Here is a 24,878-nt window from a genome sequence, read left to right as displayed (position 1 = left end):
AGTACTCTGGCCAGGCTTTCTCGAAAGTGGAGAGGGACTCTATTTCCAGAGCCTGACACCATGATCCGGTTTAGTTTCTGTCTTTATTTTAAAAAAACTTTTTAAAAAATTTAAGCATAGTTAACACACAATATTGCATTTGTTTCAGGTGTGCACATAGTGACTCGGCTTCTCTCTACATTATGCTGTGCTCACGAGTGTGGCCACCGACTGTCACCGCCCAACGCTATTACAATACCACGGACTATGTTTCTTATGCTCTGCCTTTTATTCTTGTGACTTATTCATTCTATAACTGGAAGCCCAGTTTGGTTTCTTTAAAAGTCGTCCTTTGTTCTAGAATAGTATCACATATTTAAAGGTGAATACAAATGCTAATTAGTTAACGTTACTCTTTTAGGGTGAGAAACTACCTTCCTTTCATGTGGTCAGTTGGAGATATTGTAGGAACTCAGCTTCTATGCTATTTTTAGAGAAGAGAGAGGTAGCACGCAAAGTGGGTCTGAAATCTTAGGAGGCTAAGAACAATCAGGAACTTGTACCCTACCACTAAAAGATTTAAACAAGTAAAAGGAGAACCAGCTTTAGCTGTTCAAACATTTGGCTCTGCTTTTGTGTGTTCCTAAATACTAACATGAAACACGAATCTCCTATCTTTGGGCAAAAGACAACAACCTTTTCTTAAACTCGGAGCTGCTGTTCAGAAACATGGTCTTCCTGGTATGTGAGGCCTGCAGTCTGTGAGCTCACAGAGAGCTTCGAGGATACCTGGGATCCCAACGACTCAAGGGAGGCCCAAAGGCCTGGCCCACACCATCCTAGCATCTGATGTCCATTATTCGACCAAGAGAGTTTGGGAAGCACACAGGAGAATCCTTCTCCTAACCAGAGTCAGCTTTAGGTGAAACTAAGTAGCATTCTTTTTGAAAACACCCCCTTAAAACCATCTATTTCCTTCGCCTTGGTTCTGCTTGTATGAAAAAGAATTTTTGAATGGGTAGTATTTGCACATGTAATCGATTTATTTATTTATTTTAAAAGATTTTATTTGAGAGGGAGAGAGAGAGTAAGAGAAAGAGAGAGCATGAGAGGGGCGAGGGTCAGAGGGGGAAGTAGACTCCCCACTGAGTGGGGAGCCCAATGCAGGACTTGGTCCTTGGACTCTGGGATCATGACCTGAGCCAAAGGCTCAAGGACTGAGCCACAAAGGCACCCACAAGTAATCGATTTAAAAGGTAACAAATGTAAAAGATACAAAATACTACATAATCAAAACAATCTCTCTCCTCTTTGTTCCCCACAGATCCAGTTTCCTTCCACAGAAGTAACTGCTGTTGCTTGCTCCTGGCGCATGGTTCCAGAGAACTTACAAGGATATCCAAGTATGTGGGCGCGGACCCATGCACACACACACAAAGATACAGCCTGTTTCCACCTTGATCTTTTCATTCTGTTTGTCTTGGAGGTTGTTAAATTTATTCCTATGTATTTCATTGGACAATTCTATATACTCTCATATTTCTATTTTTTCTGTGATAATCTGTCAATTTAAAATTTCTTTTCTTATAATTGCAAATTTATATTTTTCTTGAAACATATGCATTCCATCTATATTACTCTCATTTATTTGTAGAGTCGAGGAAGACAGTAACTTATGATCCTTTCAATTTCATCTGTCTGTGGTTATTAGCCTGTGCTCATTTCTAACTTTGTGCATTGAATAGGTTAGCTAATGCTTTATCTATTTTATTCTTTCCCCCTCCAATGAAGCAGCTCTTGGATTTATGTATTAGTACTACATTTTTCTTCCTCTTTTCAAAATCATAATTTCTGATTTTATTTGTATTAATTTTTCTTTTGTTCTCTTGGGTTTATTTTGTTATTTTTCAAATATCTTGCATTAGATGCCTAATTAATTTATTTTCACTTTTTGGATTCATATAAGTATTTAGTGCCACAATGTTTTTCTGAGCAACAGACTTTATACCACATATAGGAATTTCCATTATATATAATTATAACCTCATATCTCCATTTATTATATATTCCAATATGTGTCATGTATATTACTTCCATTATATATAATAATGATATATTATTTACTTATTTTCTGGGTAGTACTAGCTTAGGGGCTTGAACTCCCTTTTTACTCAAGAATTATTAAGAATTAAAACATTTCTAGGTCATTTTTGCCTGTATTACTCTTATTTTGTGAAACTACCTGAGATTTTCTTTGTGGTGTCAGATATGGTGAACTCTCATTGTAAACTGCATCCTTTATCATTACAAGGTGCCCTCCTTTATGTAATTTAATGCTTTCTGTCCTGAAATCAGCATTTATTGATACCAAGATTAAGACTCCTGCCACTTTCGCTTTCATTTGCTTTGAAATCTTCTATTTTTAATGTTTCTGTACGACTTGGTTACACACAGCATTCTGATGGGTTTTGCTTTGTGATTCAGTCTGAGAGACTTTAATAGAGACATTTTATGGCATTACCATGACATATATATGTTCTAATTATTCTTAGTTCTGTCATTACATTTTTTGTTGTGCTTTCCATGTTTATGAATTTTTGTTGTTGCTTGCTTTTTATTTTTTTAAGAGTTTATTTGTTTATTTGACAGACAGAGATCAAAAGTAGGCAGAGAGGCAGGCAGAGAGAGAGGGGGGGAAGCAGGCTCCCTGCTGAGCAGAAAGCCCGATGCGGGGCTCAATCCCAGGACCCTGAGATCATGACCTGAGCCAAAGGCAGAGGCTTTAACCCACTGAGCCATCCAGATGCCCCTGTTGCTTGCTTTTTAAAAATCTTCTACTATATGGTGTGTGTGTGTGTGTGTGTGTGTGTCTTGTAAGTTCGTAAGTTTGTAATTTTGTTTTAGTGGTTATATCTATATATAAGTAACTTCAAAATAATATACTTAATCCTCTGTTTCTTAGAATCCACTAAGCTTTTCTTTTATCACTCTTTCTCTTTGCTACCTGACTTGGGTTTCTGATGCTTCAACGGTTAAGAATCCTAACAAAGTCACTTTTGTTTCCCAGTAGATGGTGCTAGAGACACAATATAAAGAGCTTGCTTATAAACCTCTGAATAAAATTTAAACTGATCAGTTGTGGGAGAATGAATAGTTGAACTTTTTGGTTCAAAAAGTTCAGGCCAAAGGCCAAATCCTGGATGGTAATGACTCACTCACCTGGGTGCTACTGTCTTGTGCTACGTCTGGGTGACCAACCAACTCCCACACTGATTTTTAAAAAGGTTAAATTTTCCTTATGAAACAATTAGTCTGCAAAAAAGCAGCAGCTGTTAGTCTTACCAACCCATATTCTGAGTATTAACTTGTGTTATGCTTTCTTCCCTAACCTTCTATGGTATTCACAATACTTAGTTCTTTAAATTTGTGCTTGACTCAGAATCTAACCCTTATGACAGTCTCAGTGTAACACTGCACAAGTTGGTCAAGATTACTATTTCTCTTGACTTTAAGGCAACAAGAAAGCCTAGCAGTTTTCCTGAAGGAGGCAGTGAGGGTATATTTCAGGTCTGTTTACCTGATACTGAGCCATCCACAAATCAGTGCTTATGTTAACTTTTCTCTTTGTAAAATGAAGCTATTATCTGCTGCGTTATACATTACAGGAAATATTTGATAAATGATAAATGGTTTCAGGGGGATGGCATAAAACAGGCCAAATTTCAGGACACCCTATGTAACACAAAGGAGAGCCCAGAGAGGGTAAGACTTCAGAATGGCAGAGGAGCCCTGACTTAAAAATGAGAACCTTGGGATAATTCCAAAATGAGATTTTTGCTAAATGAGAAAAAAAAAGAGAGAGGATTCCAATTTCCCGTTTGTCAGCCTCATGCCCTGACACATGTACCTAATCATTGGGCATATGGAAAACTTGGAATTTGTCCCCTGGAGTCGCTATGCCTTTGGGTCCTTTCTCGTAACTGGAATGTCCTCTCCGTGCCTACCTCCACCACACCCTGGCAAAGTTGCTTAAGAATACTTACTCTCCCACGCCATTTCCTCCATGAAAGATTGCAGCCTCCACAGCTAGAACTAATGTCCTTTATTACTTGGGTCCTATCATACTTTGAACATACTTTCTTCAAAACATTGATCATGTTGGGCATAATCATAGGATTTTATCAAGTTCCTAGAGGGCAGGGATTGTGTCCTTTTTATCTTTATACCTTCTGAGCATGAAGCGAGCCTTTAGTTGATTGAAAAATTGATGAATGAATGATGTAGAGGCAGAAAAAACAGGGACAACTGTGAATGTTGTATCATCCCATGGCCAAGTCAGAATGAAAGATCTACAGGAAGGGCCTTAGGAATTACCTCATTCAGTCCCCTTGCTTTGCAAATGATTAAGACTGGGACCCAGACAGCGAAAGGGACTTGCCCAATGTGACACATCTCCATAGTGTCAAGGTCTCCAGGCTCCTCACCCCGGAGTGACTTGGTTACCCCTCCCACCCAACCCCCTAAGTGTTCTTGATTCTTCAAAGAATTTGGAAAAATCAATGTGCTATTCTTCTAATTTTGGTCTATCTGCATATGTGACTTTGTGCTTTGGTGCTAAGAATAGAAGATGTCAAAATAGCTCTCTCAGCAATGCTGAGTATACAGAAAAATGAGGCGGAAATGGAAAGGGTGCCCTCAGAGGGGATGTCACCTCACCAGCCTTCAGTTTTGAAGTTACCAGAAAGCTGGGGTGTCAGCAGAGAGAAGCTGTTTTCTGAAGGGGGTTTCTTTTTTTTTTTTTTTAAAGATTTTATTTATTTATTTGACAGAGAGAGATCACAAGTAGACAGAGAGGCAGGCAGAGAGAGAGAGAGGGAAGCAGGCTCCCCGCCGAGCAGAGAGCCCGATGCGGGACTCGATCCCAGGACCCTGAGACCATGACCTGAGCCAAAGGCAGCGGCCTAACCCACTGAGCCACCCAGGCGCCCATGAAGGGGGTTTCTTAATGCTCCTGCAGGCTGGCTGGGTGTGTGTGGAGGTCTGAGCAGCAATGCCGTGGTGCCTGGCAGACGGCGGGCTCTGACCCAAAGAGCTGGGGTCACAGCTCTGGGGGCAGGCGAGCAGCCCAAGGTGGCATTTCCACTTCCCCATTCCAAGGAAAGCCTGACTGCTGGTCCTATTGCAGAATCCCCTGAGGTTACTGTCGTGAATTTAGGGTGAGACCGGTCCCTGCCTGGTGGTAGCTGTGGAGGGTGTGGCGGGTGGGGTTTGTCAGAATACACAGGAGAGGGAGGGGGCTGAGGGAGTGGACAGTATATGCGAAGGGGTGAGTCTAATGACGGAGCTCTGATTTAAGTAGGTGGGAGCCAGCTCTTGAGCAGCCAAGGGGCAGTGAAAGAATGGTAGGAGCAAGGGACTAGAGGTTTATGTGGCATCAAAGCATTGCTGAGGCTGAGACATCTTAGAGACTGTTGATGGCTACAATAAGAGGTGACGACAAAGTCGAGGGTATGCCCCAAAGACCATGGGACTGACTAACTGAGAAGATTGGGGGACAAGATCATTGGAAGAGAGGATGTCAAGAAGCAGCTGAGAGTCAGCATCACCAATATGGACAATGAAATAATTACGGGCTATGACAAGAGTGGTGTTGGGATGACAGTGAGCCAGGAATGAGCTGATGTCCACAGGCGACCTCAACTGATGGTGTCGCTCTGGCAACTATAGCTGCCCCATCCTTGCAAGAAGATGATATCGACCAATTAATTGGAAACAGGACTCTCTAACATTCCAGATCTCCCTCACAAGGTGTTAAGTCTTCCTTTTCCTACTTGCATTCCTGACAGAGTTATAATCACCTGCCTTCTGGCAGCAAAGGAAAAACTCACTGCCTTCATGCAACCCATGTGCCTTCATTCATATCTCTTTTCTCACATGAGGGGTTCTTATATGTATTCTATAATACGGACTTCTGCCTTTTCCCCATGATAGTTTGGGGCAGATTTCACTTTTCAAAGACAGCCACACCAGTATGTATCCCATTCCACAGGCTCTACTTACAACCTGATGTTGATATTCCTTCACTGAGGGGTTAAGTCTTTTCCCTACCTTAAACCAGGAAGGACCCTTTTAACTGCTTCAACCAACAGACTACATACAGCACAGATGATGCTATGCGATTTCTGAGGTCAGGTTATAAATACAAAGTGGTTTTGGCTTGGCCCTTGCTCTCCAGGTTATTTACCCTTGGAAGCCAGCTGCCATATTGTAAGGAAGCTCAAGTCACACTGAAAGGCCATCTGTGGGATATTCTGGCTGAGAGCCTTAGCTAGGCCCCTGGCCTCTAGCCAGCATGCGAATGAATGAGCCCCAGACATCACATACAGACACAAGCTATGCCTTGTCTAAATCCCTGAACACAGAAACAATGACAAATCATACAGGAAGTGTGGAATAATTTATTAAAGAGCAATAGATAACTAGTATACTGCCTTAGGATGTTTTCACCCCTTGGCACCTGACTAGTCTTGACAAGAGGTTAATGCCCCCCTCCCCTCCTTTTATTACACAGTCAGAAGGGTCTTTCATTGGTTCTACCTTAACATTAATCCTCGTAATTACTTCGAGGCGGGGGGGGGGGGGGGGGGGGGGACAAACCCAAAGTTGTTAGTTCACGTATTTTTGAGTAGCTTTCAGGTACCAGACGTGAAAACTGACCTCAGAGAGCGTACAATCTGGTGAAGGAGACAGATAAAAAAATTAACACTGACAGGAGAGTGTGACCAAGGGAGTGAGAGTGGCATCCAGCGGGCTCTCGTGAAGCAGGGAGAAGCAGCTCCCAGTGGAGCTGTGGGGGTCAGGAATGCCTTCCCGAGGTGGTAACAGGAGCTTATCTTTTTTTTTTTTTTTAAGATTTTATTTATTTATTTGATAGGCAGAGATCACAAGTAGGCAGAGAGGCAGACACAGAGAGAGAGGGAAGCAGACTCCCCGCTGAGCAGAGAGCCCGATGCGGGGCTTGATCCCAAGATCCTGAGGTCATGACCTGAGCTGAAGGCAGAGGCTTAACCCACTAAGCCACCTAGGCGCCCGGCCGGGAGCTTATCGTGAGGGATAAGTAGGGACCGGCTCAGTGGACAGGGTGCAGGACAGAACAAGCATTGGAATGGACGCCTGTCCCTGTGAAGTTGTATCTAGAGTGTAGGCAAGATGCATTTATATTACACATATCCTAGAGACTCCGAGCTCTGACTTAATTTGGAGGGCAAACGATTTAAGAAACGGAATAGAAGGTGAATTTAGTCCTTTGAACTCCTGATCAAACACTGACTCCAGTGAAATGGTTTTTTGTAACATCTGGGCATGAACACTCTCTCGGTGTCTGACTGAGAAAATCCACCTGGGGTGAATTTTAATTTAATGCTTTTAATTTTTCATCATCAGAAACAGCTCTTTGCTCTGCCTGGTGGCCCTGCCTGACTCTCTGAGAAGATGAACAGATGGTCATTGCAAGAGTCACTGAGGCTCCACATTCATTCATTTTTAGCCCCTTCCTGGCTGGTCGCCTTTCTCTCTCATCTTCATACAACCCAGTGACACAAGGGCAGCCATAAAACCATAGTCCCACCGGACAGTCCTTCAGCAAAGTCTTATTTATAATAACAATTAAAAATTATTTTGGGAAGAGAGGGAAAAAAAAGAGAGAAAAGAAAATCTGGCATAGAATTTCTAGAAAAATCTGGGTGAGAGGAGAAATTTTTTCCATTTTTTTTCTCCACTAAAAAAATCTTTAAAAAGGGGCACCTGGATGGCTCAGTGGGTTAAAGCCTCTGCCTTCGGCTCAGGTCATGATCCCAGGGTCCTGGGATCGAGCCCCGCATCGGGCTCTCCGCTCTGCGGAAAGCCTGCTTCCTCCTCTCTCTCTGCCTGCCTCTCTGCCTACTTGTGATCTCTGTCTGTCAAATAAATAAATAAAATCTTTAAAAAAAAATCTTAAAAGAAATATTTTAAAAATTAAGTATATCATTTGAAAATTATCTTCTATGATTTGTCCTATATTTTGATTTATAGATGTAAGACATCTTAGGATTTAGACAGACTAACTGACCTTGGGTGAGTTTCTATGCCTCTGTAAGATTCAATTTCTTTATTTATAAAATAGAGCTAATATTGGTGTCTACCTAAAACAGACATTGTGGGTTGAATTAAGAGAATGATATGAAGGAATCTATCTCTGGGTTAGGACCTGGCACAAAGTGCTATCTCTCTGTTACACACACACACACACTCTCTCTCTCTCTCTCTCTTCCCCCCCCAACCCCTCCAGAAACAGAGAACAGAGAGAACAAAGAGAACACTTATTCATTGTAGCATAAATCATTGATGCAAAAGGAAGGTGCATTTCTGCCTCTAGGGAGCATTGCCATTTTCATTTAAAAAAGGATTCTGAGTTTTCCTGGTTTAGATTTTTTTTTTTTGAAGCTTCCTTCCTTAATGATTTTTAAATCCAGAACTATAGTTTTTAAACTGGTTTTAGAGTCATGCACTCCTTTGAGAATATTATGAAAGTTATGGGCTCACTTTCTAGGAAAATGTATTGAAATGTAAAGAATGTTCTCAGAACCTCTGAAGACCAGCCATGCATGACTGGTTAAGAATCCGTAATTTCCAGGCCGGCGAGTCTGCTCTGCCTAGACCACTACTCCTCACCAAGCAAATTGCCCTCTCATGACCTGATAGGGAAATGCACATCTGGAATGTTCTAGTCACATAACCTCAGGTTACGTCAAGAAATGCAGTCTGGGGGTCCCCTGGCAGACTCCTCCTCTAGCAACGCGACAAAGGCTTTGCACAATACATCAGGGCCTCCTTCTGGACTATCTACGATGCCTCCATATTCTTGCAGGATGTATAGTAAACAAATCCATGAAATACTCAGGAGCTTGTCTTCATCTGAGCAAATCAACAGCTTACAGAAATTGCAGGAAAGTGAAGCATCAGAGAAAGTGGAAATTGCCTCTAATGACAGCTCAGAAAATGGGCATTGATTGGGCAAACTGTGTCCCCCTGGGTCACAGTGGCTAGCAGGAGTCAAGGTCACCAAGGGCTGTTCTCAGCCCCCAAGGAGCAGCAGCTTTGCTCACTTGCTCGGCAGTCACACTCCACAGATATCAGAATGGATTTTAAGAGTCAGACAGCCTGGATTTAAATTCTTCATCGTGAAAATGTGTGGAGGTTGCTTAGCTTCTCTGAACCTTGCTTTCCTCATCTGTAAACCGGGGATAAGAAGAGTATCTCCTTCACGAGACAAGTAAGGCACGTACAATGCTGTGCATTCCTACCCGCTGGACAGGAAGTACTCTGTAACAGAGCTGTTTCCATGGGACATGGCCAGGGGTGAGAATAGCATAGACTCTGGTGTTAGGGAGACTTGGCTCCAAATCCTGACTTGCCAGTGACTTACCTGCTTAGCTCGGCACAGCCTAATTAACCTCCCCAGATGTCCGCTTCCTCGACTGAGACATAACTGAGGCATAACTGAGGCATGACCCCTCTTTCAAAGGGTAGTGAAATGAGCTAACGCATGTATGTGGCTGGTATATACAGCCAACACTCAGAAATGGCGGCGATGGTGATGAAAATGGGAATAGTAGCAGTTAATCCTTACGAAGCTTTTATGAAATGCCAGGAGCTGTGCTATGCACCACATCTGTAATACATCATTTAATCTTTGTGACCAATGAAGTAGGTCCAGTGATTACGTTTAGCTTACGCATGAGGTTTGCAGAGGTTAAATAAATGATCCAATGTCACAGAGCTGGATTTAAACTTAACCAGTGAGGGTTCAGGTCCATGCTTTAACCACTTTGTTTTCCTGATAATGTATCAATATCAGTATTTAGGCATTAAACATCATACCAAGGACTCACTAAGGTCAGAGGCATTTTCCATTCCCAGCGGAAGCCCCCTCACCTGTCCCCATCACTTTCATCCTGGGGCACCTGGGGCAAGACTGCGTGCATTGCTAGGGTAGACGTCGATCTGTGAGAACCACGACTGCCTTCCCCAAATCCTCCTGGATCCACTGGGCTCGGTTTGCCCATAGTCCCTCATGGCTCCAGCAGGAGAGGGACAGCCCTTCTGCCTGACCACACAGGGAGACGGTGTTCGGCGTTTGCTTGAGGATTTCAAAAGGGGAACATGTTGGGGCAGAAACGTTTTCCTTGTTCTGCAGTTCACAGTAGCTTGGGTGGGCTCCAACGACAGTGGCAATATTAGGGAGCTCAGGCTCATGGCAGATCCATGGCTTCCTGCTGTCCTCCAAGAGCCAAGCCAAGAGGCTCCCTGGTCATGGGTCACAGGAAGCCAAGAAGGGTGGTAATTAGAGAGAGCCAAACTGCACTGATGGCCCAGGATCAGAGAACAGAACCAATAGAGGGGAGAGGGAAGAAATCAGTCCAGCCTTTCTGGTCAGCACCAAGAAATGGTTTTATGTGGGGGATCTAGCCCCTCTGATGTCCATCAGTTCTCCCCTTTCTTGCAAATCGCCCTAAATAAACCTACAATTTAAGTTTCAAGGCACGCACCAGCCTCCCTTCCAATGAGACTCCCCCTACACGGAAATATTGACTGCCACGGCTGCTCACTATGGTTTAGTCGGGACTTCGAAGGCCTGTGGAGTCAGAAGGAAGGGAGCCTTGAAATGCAGAGCCAACCTCCTAGGTCTCATTATCTGCAGGACCTGATCAGTCACCTCTGGTCTGTGTGTTCTGCAGACCTGCATTCGACTCAGTCTTTGCAACTGGCCCTGCCTGGAGGGTCAATTTCACAAACTATACATTTAGGAGCTGCCCTCTGTCCTGGGGAAGAACCCTGGAATGGAATGGAGTCTTGGAAGGCAAGATGAAGCATGTTCACTAGGAGCCAGATACAGATATATTCAAATACGAATCATCCCCGGGCTACCCCCTGGGCTTCCCTGACCAGGTTACAGAGCTGCTGGCATGGGGGAGCTTTGGGAGATGGAGCCCTGGGGCTTCAGGGAGCAGAATCCCCAGGGAATTGTCACGTGGCCTCTGATCTGTGGATGATGGAGATGAAGACAGAGAAGGTATTCTTCTCAAACTGGGACAGACGTGGTGAAGCTGGGAGGCAGATGGGCTTGGGGTAACAGAACCAAGAATCTGAAACACAGCGCCAAGGGGAGGTAGAGCACTGGTTAGAAGATGAAATCGGTAAATAAGGCAGAGGAGATGGTCCTTCATTTGTGTCCAAAAAAGGCCAGAAACCAAAAAGCAAAGGACATTGCCTTGCTTTACATTGTAACTCCAACCCTGGGCACGAAAAAGAATCTTCGGAGGTTCCCTCTCCTTCCTTGTAAAATTGGGACAATCTAGCCCCTGTCCCCCGAAGTTGTTATGGGGATTAAAACGGTTACTGTGGGCAAAGCGCTTAGCACAGTGGGGACGATGATAATCACGAAGGTGATAACTAACAATGAAACGGTTCTCCATGAAGTGCTTCGCCCCTCGGCAGTCTGGTTCCAGAGCCTGGGATCTTAGCTGTCGCGTTACACTGATTCTCACAAACGTGAAGTCTAAGGACTACAATTCTTACTGACTAGGGAGAGGCAGCCGAGCCACAGCATGTGTGAAAACGACTTCAGGGATGTGGCTGGCAGTGAGCTCGACGGGAGTCACAGAAACTGTCATGAGGTGGTGACAGCTCTTGATAACTTTGTGCCACGCGGGCATCCCAGACGGCGAGCCCTGGACATAGAGAAGCAGAATCAGAGGACCATGACCAGAATGGCCAACTCATGGCAGAAGAACAGCTCTTCCGGAAGAAGCAATGACTTGGGGGCAACAGGACAACTACCTTCTAAGGCGTTCAGCCAAGAAGTAGGCAAGACGGAGCTGGCTGTACGTAAACAGATCCCAGCTCAACTTCTGGAAGGCCTTTCGGACATGTTGACCCAGGGAGGACAGGGACCCTCCTGACCTGGAGGCACCCGAGTGCCCTCGGAGTCACAGTCTGGGACTCAGCTTTTCCAACCGTGACCTTCCAAGCTGTCGATCTGTTGGTCCACGTGATAAACATAATGAAGCAGGCTGTTCCCCTTAAGGACATACTGTGATATCTAGTTACTTCCCTCCTCTCACTTTTTTTTTTTTTTTAAAGATTTTATTTATTTATTTGACAGAGAGAAATCACAAGTAAGCAGAGAGGCAGGCAGAGAGAGAGGAGGAAGCAGGCTCCCCGCTGAGCAGAAAGCCCGACGCGGGGCTCGAACCCAGGACCCGGGATCATGACCTGAGCCGAAGGCAGCGGCTTAACCCACTGAGCCACCCAGGCGCCCCTCCTCTCACTTTTTAAAACCAAATTGTTAGCTTGTCTTATCTAGGGAGGCCGTTGGCTGAAAGCACTCTTTGTAGAATGACCTATAGAGAGGCCCAGACGTGGGAAAATGAAGAGCTGAAGTGGGGAGGGGAGCTCAGGGCGCAGCAGCAGAACAGCACGGCTGTTGGGGAGGGGAGCAAGGGAGAGGGGCAGGTGCCCCAAAAGGAAAAAAGTAACAAACTTGAGGCCAGACAGAGCTTTCTCGAACTTTTTAGGTGGCTAGAAAAAGGGTGGACCCAGGACCATCCCTGAGGCTTTTTAGAAACCAGACCCCAGAGGCTCTCCCTCAGACCGAGCCTGCATATTAACAAGCTCCCCAGGTGATCTCTGTGTGCACTAAAGCCGGAAGGCACTGAGCGGAGACCATCTGAGGGAGACCCAGGCTCAGATGTATTGCGCATTCACCTCAGTAAAGAAAAAAAGGGGGTGTAGGTTGGGGAGGAAAGCTGGGGGACTGGAAAGAGTGCCTTGCGGGGGGGGGGGGGGGGGGCTTGGTCTCCATGGGGACAGCCCAGCTGTGCTGCCAACCCAGCTGCTCCAATTCTGTCTGCTGCTTTATCTAGTCAGGTTCAGAAGTCAGTTAGATTTGCATAAGGAAGCCAGCGATAAGGGGGCTGGTGGGCACAGGTACTCATCTGACGCCTAATTAAGCCATCTTGGTATATCATCTCTAGAATGCCTGTTATTATTTTAAGAAACAACATAAAGAGAATGATAATTAAAAGTAACACCCTGGGTGGGAATTTGTCTTCATTCCAGTGACTGGCAAATAAAGCACCGGGGGATTTTTTTTTTTTTTTTGAGGTAACATTTCTATAAATTTTCATAGATCACACAACCTCAAAGCTCGTCTCCGCTGCAGTTTTTCCCTCTTCCCTCTGCTGAAGCTTTGGGTTTGTGGCTTTATCTACTGCTGTTTTCTTTCTTTTTCTTTTTCTTTTTTCCTTTTCACTGAGCATTTTCTGATTTTACTTTGACTAGCACTGGGGGGAGGGCATTGCTTCTGGATATTACATGTCATCTGAAGCATAAAATGCTAAACCCAGTTACATGTGGTTTTCATGTGAGAAAGCAATTTTATACTTCACAGTTGGGCCCACACAAGGCATTTTCACGCAGAGAATTTTTCCATCCTAGACTCACATCAAGATGGTTCCCAGGGATTTGCTGCCAGTGGAAACGGTGCCCAATGTCTGTCTGCAGCCTTCCCCTAGGGGCATTCCTGATAGACCTGTACCCTCCCGTGGTCTTCAGGTTCCCCTGTCAGAGCGCCGGTCAGGTTCCTTATGTCAGGCCCCTTGTGTCCTTTGCTATGTCCCTGCGCCCCAGGTCTATGACCTGAACGACTTTGGGTAGTACTGCTCTTAGCAACTCCTCCTCCTACCTGACAAAACTCCAGCTTTGGATCATCCCACAGTCCACCTTCTCTGCTCCCTACTGGAGGCTCCTGCGAGAACCTGGAGCAAACTCCCAGCAGCACCAACTGAGGCCACCAGATTCCCGGCCTCCGTGCTTACCCGGAACCCTTTGACAAACATTTTACTTACCCTCCATCAGCTCCTCTCCCTGGAAAAAAACCTTCTCCTGGAGCCTGCATTCCCACCTCACGGAGGCACCCTGTCTTCCTCCATTCTCAGGTTCCTGAAAGCACCAGTGGTTCCCTCTAGCTCAGTGGCCCCCACACTAAAGTAAATGAACCAGAATCTCTGAGGAGGGGCCCCCACCTCAGAGATTCCGGTTCATTTGCTTTAGTGATTTTGTATTCAAGGAAGTATTCAAGGAAGCTGCCTTGGTTGGGAACTCCGCACTGGCCTAGGCTCCCTGCCTCTCCTTTTTCACTTTCAGTGGCCCCTCCAGCTGCCAGAGCCTGGCTTCTACCCCCACCACTCTGTGAAATGGGGTCAGCAGGAGCAGCCACCAGGCCTCCGCAGGGAGAGCACTCTCCGGAGTACAGACACTGTTGGTCACTCCGAGACTTCCGGTCACCTCTTCTCTCATTCCCTTCTACCTCTGACCAGCTCCCTTGGTGCCTTTCATCTAAGCTTTCCTTGCACCTTCAATACCGGTGGTGCTTTCACAAATGTGTCTCACTCTCCTTGCTGCTAGGTCCTCACAGACACTAAGAAACTTCTTGCAGCTCAGGGTGATCTTGAGAAAGCCTCCTCCCATCTGGGCCCCCTTAGCCCCATGGGCATTACCTCTTCTACTGTCCCGACCACATTAGATTCTTCACTCCCTGGGAGCTTCTCAAGGGCAGACACAGTGTTCGATCACCCTTCCATGGCCAGCGCCTCAGGAAGCAGGTAGCAATCAGCAGGCGCTCCATAAATGCTCGTTGAACAGAATCTAAGTCTGCTCTGAGTACTTGTGTGAATCGGCCTCAGGCCCATAGTTCAAAGCCCACAGTTACCTCTCAGCTCCTTCAGAATGGGGTGAGCTTGAAGGAATGTGCTAGAGCCAGCCCCTGGCCAGACTCGAGTGGGGAAGGTGGGTGTTAAACACCGGCTCTCCAAGGGTGGTAGTCAGAGCTTGGCAAATAACATCTCTTCTGGCAAACATACTTGCTGTTAGTCTGAAATTTTCATAGGAGTTACATAATGCCTGGCCAAGTGCTAATTTCTGAGCCTTCTTCCTGCCAGATTTCCACCATGCTGGCTCATGTTTGCCAGTCTTGTAGCAGGGATGTGTTCTCCAGCAGGGAACACAAGGACTGCTTCGGGAGTTATTCTGGAACCTCGTAAAACTGTTCTGGGGGCCCTTTTATAGAGAAGGATTGAGTAACGCACCCGGTTGGCGAGTATCATTGCTACCAGGAGAGGTCCTTAAAGTTTCTGCCGTGAATTTCCTTGAACTGTCTAGGAGGGACCTGTCATAGCAGAAACAGCTCCATGTAACTAACATCCCATAAGTACCAATATTCACTTTTTTAGTGTTATTCGAATCCTCTCCTTAGTAACACTAGCCTTACTTGTGTAAGCACAGGCCGTGTGCTCTCCATGCAGACAGGGCGGATCCTGTTTTTTCGTTTGTTTTTTAAAGATTTTATTTATTTATTTGACAGAGAGAGAGAGAGAGAGGGAACACCAGCAGGGGGTGGGTAGGAGTGGGAGAAGCAGGCTCCCTGCTAAGCAGGGATTCGATCCCAGGGTCCTGGGATCTTGACCTGAGCAGACGCTTACTGACTGAGCCACCCAGGCACCTGAGGGCAGATCCGTTTTGTTCAACATGGCTTCCCTGCGGTTGGCGGAGTACTGGCACAGAGCAGGTGCCCACTATCAGCCGGTGAGGGAGAACGGAAAAAGAAGAACTTGGAGAGAACGCCCACAGCTAGAGGTGCTTGTATCCGGAACTGCAGAGCCGAGGGTGACAACCAGGACACCATGCTCTGGCTTCCCGCCTACGGTGAGGCCCCTGCTGCTTGCTTGCCCCTGTACTCCACGGACCGATGGCCAGGTCTGGAGTCCTGACTGCACCATGGGCTGGTGGATACGGAAAGGCAACTGCATTCATCTGATGAAGCAGAAACAGAGAGCTGGCCCTCCGGCCCTCACCCCTGGTAGCTGCTGCTGCTCTAGAGGGAAACTTGCAGAAGTCACTTTCCTTCTGGGAGTGCCGTCTTCCGCCTCTAGCTAGTCTTCTAGCTGCCTTCAGAAAATCAGTTCGTGATGAATTAGCAAAAAAACCCCGTAAAGCCACCCTGAAGATTACCGGAAAGAGAATACACTATTGCTCGCCTCCAAAACAATGGCTAGCTTATATGATAATAGAGTAGGATAACCATAAACTATCATTACCTCGAGAGAGGAAGAAAGACCAGACAACCCCCCCCTGCCCCCCTCCCCGCCACCACACACACACAAGACAAACCCTCTGCGGACCACAATGAGGTGATCAGCTCATACAGGGCTTTACACAGAATTTGGGGGCCCAGGGAGCCCCCAAAGATCTCTCATCATCTTCCCAGACACCCATGTATGGATCCTGCTTATGGATATCTGGGTTAGAGGTTCCACGGAGTCTCTGAATCAGGGTAAGAAACTGACAGGATTTCGGAGTTGAGCTGCTGTAACCCTCATCTGATGAGAGTTAGCAGATTAGGTTACGAGGCCCAGCAGGTGTTCCTGGCTGCCTCAAGCACATAGCTGATGAGCAGTAGAAGCGAGACCTGTGCCCAAGCTTTCTGAATCCCGGCTATCCTGCACTGTTGTGTTCATATGCTCCGTTGAAAACAATTTCAAGAAGCGAGAAGAGTGGAGAGAGACTAAGTGTAGGGAAAGGAAGGAGTACCTGTTCCTAGAATATACAGCCTGGCTCTTTCATTTTTGTGTTTAGCATAGTTTTCTAGCTTTAAGCCAAAGAGAGCAAACCTGAAGCTCACTCCCAGCTCCCTACTTTAGCCCCGTAACTAAATCCTGATAGATCATCTCAGGCAGACTTGTGGAGGAGAAGATAAGAAAGGGGAGCTCCGGGTACAGGGGGAGCTCTGAGCAGTTTCTGTCATTACTCAAACCCTTGAACAACAAAGAATCTATTGTTTCCAGGAAGTGGGGAAAAGATTTCTAAGGAGAAAGTATAGCCTTGAAGAGCAGGGGTTTATGCAATAGAGAAGGGGGAGTTGGGTGGTCCCCATGGGTGGCAGGTGTGTGGGGTATGAGTGAGGCCTGCTGGGAGATGGTGGGTCTGGGAGGCAGCTGGTGTGTGGCCTGGGAGCCGCCTAAAAGGTTTTTAAGCTGTAGGGTTTGCAAGCAAGATCTGCATTTTAGATAGACTTTAGTAACCAGATGCAAGCTAGAGCTAAAGAGATTTTTTTCCTCCAGTTAGCTATTTTCCAGATTGATTTGTTCATTCACTGATCCCAACTTTAAAAACGCATAATAGAAGCCAGGCAGTGATCTAGGCAAGACAAGACAGCCTAACCAGGATAGTGACGACGGAACTAGAACCACATAGTCAATAATACACACTGAGGAAACAGATTCGAGAAATACTTACGAGTTAGAAATCAGCATGCCTTGATGATTACCAATACGGGGAGGGGAGACTCAAAAGGAAAGAGGAAGTGGACTGACCGATGGTTGAAGCTAATATGTCCGGAGGATTTGGGGGGCAGTGAGTACTCTGCGTGCTATCACAATGATGGACCCATGTCATCACCCATTTGTCCAAGAGTGAGCCCTAATGTGAACTTTGAACTTTGGGTGATGACGGTATGTCGATACAGTTTCATCAAGTCATAACAAGTGCTCCACTTCCATGGGGATGTTGAAAAGGGAGGGGGATGCTGTGCCGATGTGGGGGCATGGGTATATGGAACAACTCGGCACCTTTGGCTCTATTTTGCTGTGAATCTAAAACTTCTCAAAAAAAAAAAAAATACAGTCTTAGTTTTAAAAAATCAGCAGCACCTGATGACTAATACTACCGGGTGGTGGGAAGTGGGAAGCCAAGAAAGAGGACACATGCTGATGTAGGTTTGAAGCGAGTATGATGCCCAACATTTCAGAATCATAGAAAGTCTAAAGGAATTTTCTGTAAGAAGCTCCAGAATGATTGAAACATGTAGATCAAAACAGTCTTCATTTGCACCGTCTTTGAACCGGGATACGACTTCAGAATTTGTTATTTCTCCTGGGCAGAGAATTGGACTTGCCCTAGGGAAGTAATTATAAAATTGACAGATTGTAGGCTGAACCCAGAGAGGGTGAAATTAAATACAAAGGTTTTTGGTGGGCTTTTCTCCACAGCCTCATGGTAAGCCTTTCGTACCAGAATTCTAATTTTGTCAAAACAGGGTTGCTGTCATGTAATTTTAGAAGGTGCTTTCAAAAACCAAGAGCAGCAAGAACAGCAAGCGAACACAGATGGGCCAGAGTGGGTTGTGTAGATTTCTATAAAAACGAAAGGTATCTTTTCTCAAGGAAAAGAATAAGATAGAATTTTACTAATGTTATTTTAAGAGGCAAAAACCTAGTCAAAGCATTCATGTTTTGCGTTCTTCATTCCTCATCTACGACTGCAAGTAAAGAACAGCAAAATTAAAAGGAAAAAAAAAATGCCTATAAAGACACGTGCTTGGTTCTGCACAATGTTGTGTACATGATAATATCTCACTGGGCAGGTCGCCCGCACTGCCTCCGAGTCTCACAGTTCTATAAAGCGCAAGGGGGACGTGTAATGTTTACAACCCTGGGAATGAATTAATCCCCAGGGAGACAGAAGGCCTGGATTTTCTCACCTGCTCACATTTAGTGGGCTTCGAACCTGAGCAGGGCTGCCGGGACCGGTTTCCTCTTGCTGCCCCAGGACAGGACAACTGAACTCGGGTCCTGAAGCTAAATGGCCGGCATAGCTGCACAGAGATCCGGCACTGGAATGTTCTCTCTCTCTGGACACCGATTATACACTGATAAACAGCTTCTGGGAGTTGCACTTTGGGGTAACTACAGGGACAGCCCTGACAACAACAAACAAAAACAGACATCAAGAGGTTCTGAAGATGTCCCAGTTAATAGAGCAGGAGCCCGTCCTAAGTAGTGAGAAATGCAATTTCCCATTATGGGCTGCATTTTTTTTTTTTTTTTTTTTTTTTAAAGTAGGTAAGAGCAACTGCTCAGAAGAAGCAAAGCTCTGCTGACTGCCGACATGCAAACCCAGCCTGCGGGCTTCGCTGCAGACGCTGCTCCTGGTCTCCGGGTGAACCAAGCTCACATCCTTGCAGAGAGGCCCTTCCGGTGGTGGCGCCAGAGACACCTGTGAGCAAGGACCACGTGACCCAACACCTCTGCCAACTCCAAAGTGCCCAGAATTACATCCAGAGCAGCAGCTTCAGAAGGGAGGTGATGGATTCTCTTCTTTTATTCAACCGATTTTCTTCCTTTTTATTTTCTACCCCCAGAGAAAAGCAAAGATGCTGGAGTCTTGCAGCCTAACACACAAAGGATATTGTTTGCCTGCGTTTGCCTGGAAGCCTCCAGGAATAACAGAATGGCAGAAATTTCTAAGGGGAAAGCAGGGGAGCGGTGTGTGTGACTAAATTATTTGAACGGGCCCCTTTGAAGACTTGCTGAGACTTTCCCCCTAAGCTTTGGGAAAAGGATAGCTTTTTTTTTTTTAAAGATTTTATTTATTTATTTGACAGAGAGAGATCACAAGTAGACAGAGAGGCAGGCAGAGAGAGAGAGAGAGGGAAGCAGGCTTCTTGCTGAGCAGAGAGCCCGATGTGGGACTCGATCCCAGGACCCTGAGATCATGACCTGAGCCGAAGGCAGTGGCTTAACCCACTGAGCCACCCAGGCGCCCAAGGATAGCTTTTTAATAGGAGCACAGAAAAAGGGAGGCATGAGGAAGCCACGTAATACAGGCTGTTGTCTTCTGTGTCTTACAGGATGAAAGGGCTGAAGACATTTTATATGCTCCCCAAATTGCCAGCAGGAAGAAAGGCAGAAGCGAAGCAGGAGCCCGAGCCTCCCCACGGTCTGAGGGCGCTGCCTGGGGGAGCACTTAAGGTGAGGGGATTTCATGATATGTACTTGCTTTGGCTCCCTCCAACTGTATGCCAAGGCAACCCTTTCCTGTCTGTGTGATCATGCCCCATCGGTAAGCCTACAACAGGCAAAATAGAGGCCAAGGTTCTGCCCCTTCCCCACACACACGGGGGAGGGGAGAGGCCCCTTTTTACCGAATACCTCAGCCACAGATTTACAGCTACCGTACACTAAGAGGTGCTACTTTCTCGTGACAATGGGTTTCCCTTCACCTGAAAAATTATTTACCGAATATCTATGACCAAGGTGAAAAACACCCGCGAAGTTTAGATTTGCATCAGCATTTCCCTCAGAAACAATTTTTATGAGGGGAAAACAAAAAGGAGGAGTTGAAACACAAGCGCTGGGGCACCTGGGTGGCTCAGTGGGTTAAAGCCTCTGCCTTCGGCTCAGGTCATGATCCCAGGGTCCTGGGATGGAGCCCCGAATGGGCTCTCTGCTCAGGAGGGAGCCTGCTTCCTCCTTTCTCTCTCTGCCTGCCTCTCTGCCTACTCGTGTTCTCTGTCTGTCAAATAAATAAATAAATAAAATCTTTAAGAAAAAAAAAGAAAAGAAAAGAAACACAAGCGTAAGTATAAATTAATAGTCACAAAAGACAGGGCCCGGGACTATTAAACATCTTTGTATCACAGAAAGACACGAGCTTCGAAGCAAGCCCAGGGGGCGCTGGCAGAAAGTCAAGAGAAGGCTGGCCAAATGAAGCTACAGAAATTGTAATTTGTCAGAAGCAGCATTTGGGACAAACCCACACAGAATTTAAAGAATGATCTGATAAAAGCCCTCATGGTTATACAATGTTGCCCCGAGCTTCCTCCAAATTCACCCCAAATTCTCCTGCGGAGCTACCCTTCCAGACATGTTTGGTGGCTGTCTCTTCTCGGGATATCGGGAGCAGGTAAGGAGTTCTCGGTTTCTTCTTTCATACAACGATGATGAGAAAGACTTTTTGCTCTGAGTGCTCCAAGTCAAAACAATGAGGATTTTTATGACCCTAAAATGAGAAATCTAAAAAAGAACCCAAAGAGGGGCGCCTGGGTGGCTCAGTGGGTTAAGCCTCTGCCTTCAGCTCAGGTCATGATCTCAGGGTTCTGGGATCGAGCCCCACATCTGGCTCTTTGCTCATCAAGGGACCTGCTTCCCCCTCTCCCTCTGTCTATCTCTCTACCTACTTGTGATCTCTCTGTCAAATAAATAAATAAACAAATAAATAAATAAAATCTTTAGAAAAAAACAAAAACCCGAAGACACAAACAAGGATTTGGGGAGGAAAGCAGAGATTGGGGATGGTACCCAAAATAACTGATGGTAGAGTGAAAGCCATTCACACACAAGAAGACCAGCGTAGCCCACCAACCTCTGCAGGGCTTCCCTGAGACCAGGCAGCAGCCCCAGGGAGAGCCCAAAGGGTCTAGCATGAACTCACTGCCCAACACCGGGCTGCTCAATGAGGCATTTCACTGTAAGTGAATCTTCTGGATCACTAAGAGCTACCCAGGCACGTGGTGAAGCTTTTCTTCTACTATGTTGGTAGACCTCCTACCACCTTCCGCAGAGATACCCAGCATGCACAGCGGAAGAGGGGGGATTGACAAGAGCCTGTTCATGACAAGAGCTGGTGGATGAGAAGACCAAGAACAAGCAGGACAAGGGTTGCGTCACCAAACAAAGTACTAGTTGCAATAGCACAGGGACCTCTGAGGTTACTGAGGGGCGCAGAGAATAACTCTGAGCTTTACTACAGGTGTAGTGAAGAGCCTGAGTTTGAATCCCAGCTTCCCACCACTTGTTAACTGGGTTACTGACACTTCTCGGGCTCCAGGTGCCCTGTCTGTTAAATAAGAGAAAGGAACAGAACCAACCTTATTGGATTCTGCTGTGGATTATCATGTATAAAGTCCTCTCTGAAATATTAGCTGTTATTATCATAAGCCTTCACTTCACCTCACAAATAAGCAGTATCTTCCTTTTTTTCAATTCAGCACAACCACAATCTCTAGATACTGCGTATCAATCCCCAGAACTCTTAAAGGAGTGTGGCTGGTCTAACAGGTTTCTTGTACCACATCTCAAGGAAGTGGCCTTGTGGTTGAGTCCACTTCTGGCTGAATGTCCGGAAGTTTAAGACTGGACTCGAGAACACCGTGAGTCTGCCCTGGGTAGATCAGCCTTGAACTCCAGGCCGGCCTAGCACCTTTTCTCCTCCTTGCCTAGCAAATCTCCACCTGCCCTTTCAGGTTTTACTTAACTCTCATCTCCTCCATCTGGGAGCCCCCAAGCAGCACTTTTCCTCTGAACCAAGTCAAGTCTCTGAGTTCTATTTCTCCTGACATTTTCCAGGTTGATGGGTAATATTCTGGCTGATTCCTCCACTAGACTGTCAACTCCTGACGAGCCCAGCAGCAGAGGGGAGGCATTTCCAAAGGACCAAACGACTTTGGACTGGTCTCAGAATTAAGCCTCATGCTCATGGGCTTTGGGTCAGTGTTAAGAATCTGATGAAATCCTGGCTCCCAGAGATTTGCTCTTGGCTGAAAGAGGCTCAGACATGTGAATTCTTCCATCGGGGCAGGGCAGACTGGAAGTGACTGCCCATTTTTGGAGGCAGTTCCAAACTTAATATACAATTCACTTGTTTCTCATGCACTTCTGACAAAGGGGAAGAGGAAACAACCCTATAATTTCAGTTAAGTGTCACTGGGCAAACAGACATCTATAGGACTGAGCTAATAATGTACGGATAGGTAAAGAGACTTACGGATTTTCGCATGTGCTCTGAAGTTGTTGCAACTTATTACTTTCATGACAAAGTGCTAATGGATTTGGAAGACGGCAGAAAAATAGCAGTAAGATGTTATATTAAGAGCCTCATGGGATCACAGAATATAAGAGCTACGAGTGATCTTTCAGACTGGTTCACAATCATAAGTCGGCAGTAACATTTTTACTGGTCTACAGAAAACAAATATTTGGACAATCTATCACATTTCTTTAAAAAGCAAGATGAATTCAATTGAAGGGGGCATTCTTTATTCTGAGATTAAAATTTCCCCACTTTTGTGGTGTTAAAATATTTTCTCTTATGAGAAGGTGGTGGTTATAAATGGCAGCTTGGGTTTTAAAAAAATAAATGTAGGGGCGCCTGGGTGGCTCAGTGGTTAAGCCGCTGCCTTCGGCTCGGGTCATGATCTCAGGGTCCTGGGATCGAGCCCCGCATCGGGCTCTGCATCAGGCTCTCTGCTCATCGGGGAGCCTGCTTCCTCCCCTCTCTCTCTGCCTGCCTCTCTGCCTGCTTGTGATCTCTGTCTGTCAAATAAATAAATAAAATCTTAAAAAAATAATAAATGTAGTCTATTTCTTCCTTTTTTTTTTTCACTAGGCTCCACCCCCAACATGGGATTTGAACTCATGATCTCAAGATTGAGAGTCACATGCTCTACTGACTGAACCAGCCAGACACCACTCATCTATTTATTTCTGTTCCTCATTTTTACCCAGGTTAGTTTAAATTATTTTTTTAATTGAAATATAGTATACATACTTCCCATTAGTTTTAACAGCCCTATATTTATGATGGATTTCTAACTTGGCAAAATGAAAAAAAGTTGGGCAAACCTATGTAAGTCTCTCAAATTATTTTTTAAAGAAAATTTACTGATCCATAAAATCAGATTGAGTTCAACATCCCTCCCGTTTGCAGAAAAGGAAATGAGGGTGTAGGGAAGTTAAATGTTAAAGCGTTACACATACACTGAAGGCTGCCTAGCAAGTTAACAGCAGATCCCAGACCAAAACCAGAGCTCTTGCCACCCAGGGTCCAGAGCCCTTACAGCCCTACTCAGCTTCACAGGTGTTCAAAATTAGAACAAAGTACAGAATTTGATCCTAAAACCATTCACAGTGCACACCTGTGCTAAACGAGTTTTCAACATTCCATTAGATTACATGTTAAGCTCTACCGTGCTTTGCCACAATTTTCTCTCACCATCGTGACAAATAATCTTTACATGGCATGAATTATGCATTTTTGTGATTTTTCGTCTGATCAAAATGCAACAGGACAGCATAAGATTTTATAAGTATACACAAATAAATATACACTAATTCCATCACCTCCACCTAGAAGCTACTGAATTCATTTTCTCCCTTATCAGTCGCAAAACAGGAGCCACCACCATTTCCCCCTTGGAGTTCGCAAGACAGAGTTCCAATGCAATCCTGCAGCATCTAGGACAGGATGGGCAAGCTTACTCATCCTCACGTTGAGTCACATAAATATCAGAAGATGACACATGTTACCAAGATAAATGTAAAAAAAAAAGCCTTTAAACCCAGCCTTGGAGGAGGAAAACTGCGATGCAAAAATTCTTAATCCGTTTATCTTGATTTCTCATTATTATTCTAATTAGCTCTGTAGTCCCTACAGTTGTGGGTTTCTACCTCCTGCTGTTCCTGGAAGTTGCTGCTTCGTATGCTCATATTCTTACCATTTTCCTCATAAAAATTTTGAATTAGTGGCCATAAACGCAACCCCATTATTTTAAAAAGGCCAAAATTAAAAAGCCCTTGCCTATAAAGTAAGGCAGGTGTCCAGGAAAATTAAAACAATATCCTACTTGGAGATCTAGGCTTTTTAAAAAAATGTTTTTTTAAAAGGTTTTATTTCTTTATTTGACAGACTGAGATCACAAGTGGGCAGAGAGGCAGGCAGAAAGAGAGCAGGAGAAGCAGGCTCCCTGCTTAGCAGAGCCCCATGAGGGCCTTGATCATAGGACCCTGAGATCTTGACCTGAGCCAAAGGCAGAGGCTTAACCCACTAAGCCACCCAGGCACCCCTAAAAAAATGTTTTTAGTTTGAAACAATTTTAGACTTCAGAGAGGTTATAAAAATAGCACATCGCTGGGGGTGCCTGTCTGGCTCAGTCAGTAGAGTGTGCGACTCTTGACCTCAGGGTTGTG

At 45.5% G+C, this 24,878-nt stretch overlaps 1 protein-coding gene across 2 annotated transcripts in view; it reads right to left on the bottom strand.

Moving 5' to 3' along the window:
- The window catches only part of GALM (galactose mutarotase), a 53,050-nt gene that overhangs the window by 3,880 nt on the left and 24,292 nt on the right, over positions 1 to 24,878 (bottom strand). The window lies entirely within an intron of this gene.

This window comes from Lutra lutra, chromosome 9 (assembly GCF_902655055.1).
Source record: "Lutra lutra chromosome 9, mLutLut1.2, whole genome shotgun sequence".
NCBI lineage: Eukaryota > Metazoa > Chordata > Mammalia > Carnivora > Mustelidae > Lutra > Lutra lutra.
The sequence above is the reverse complement of the archived record's forward strand: the minus strand, read 5'-3'. Positions and strand labels throughout refer to the sequence as shown.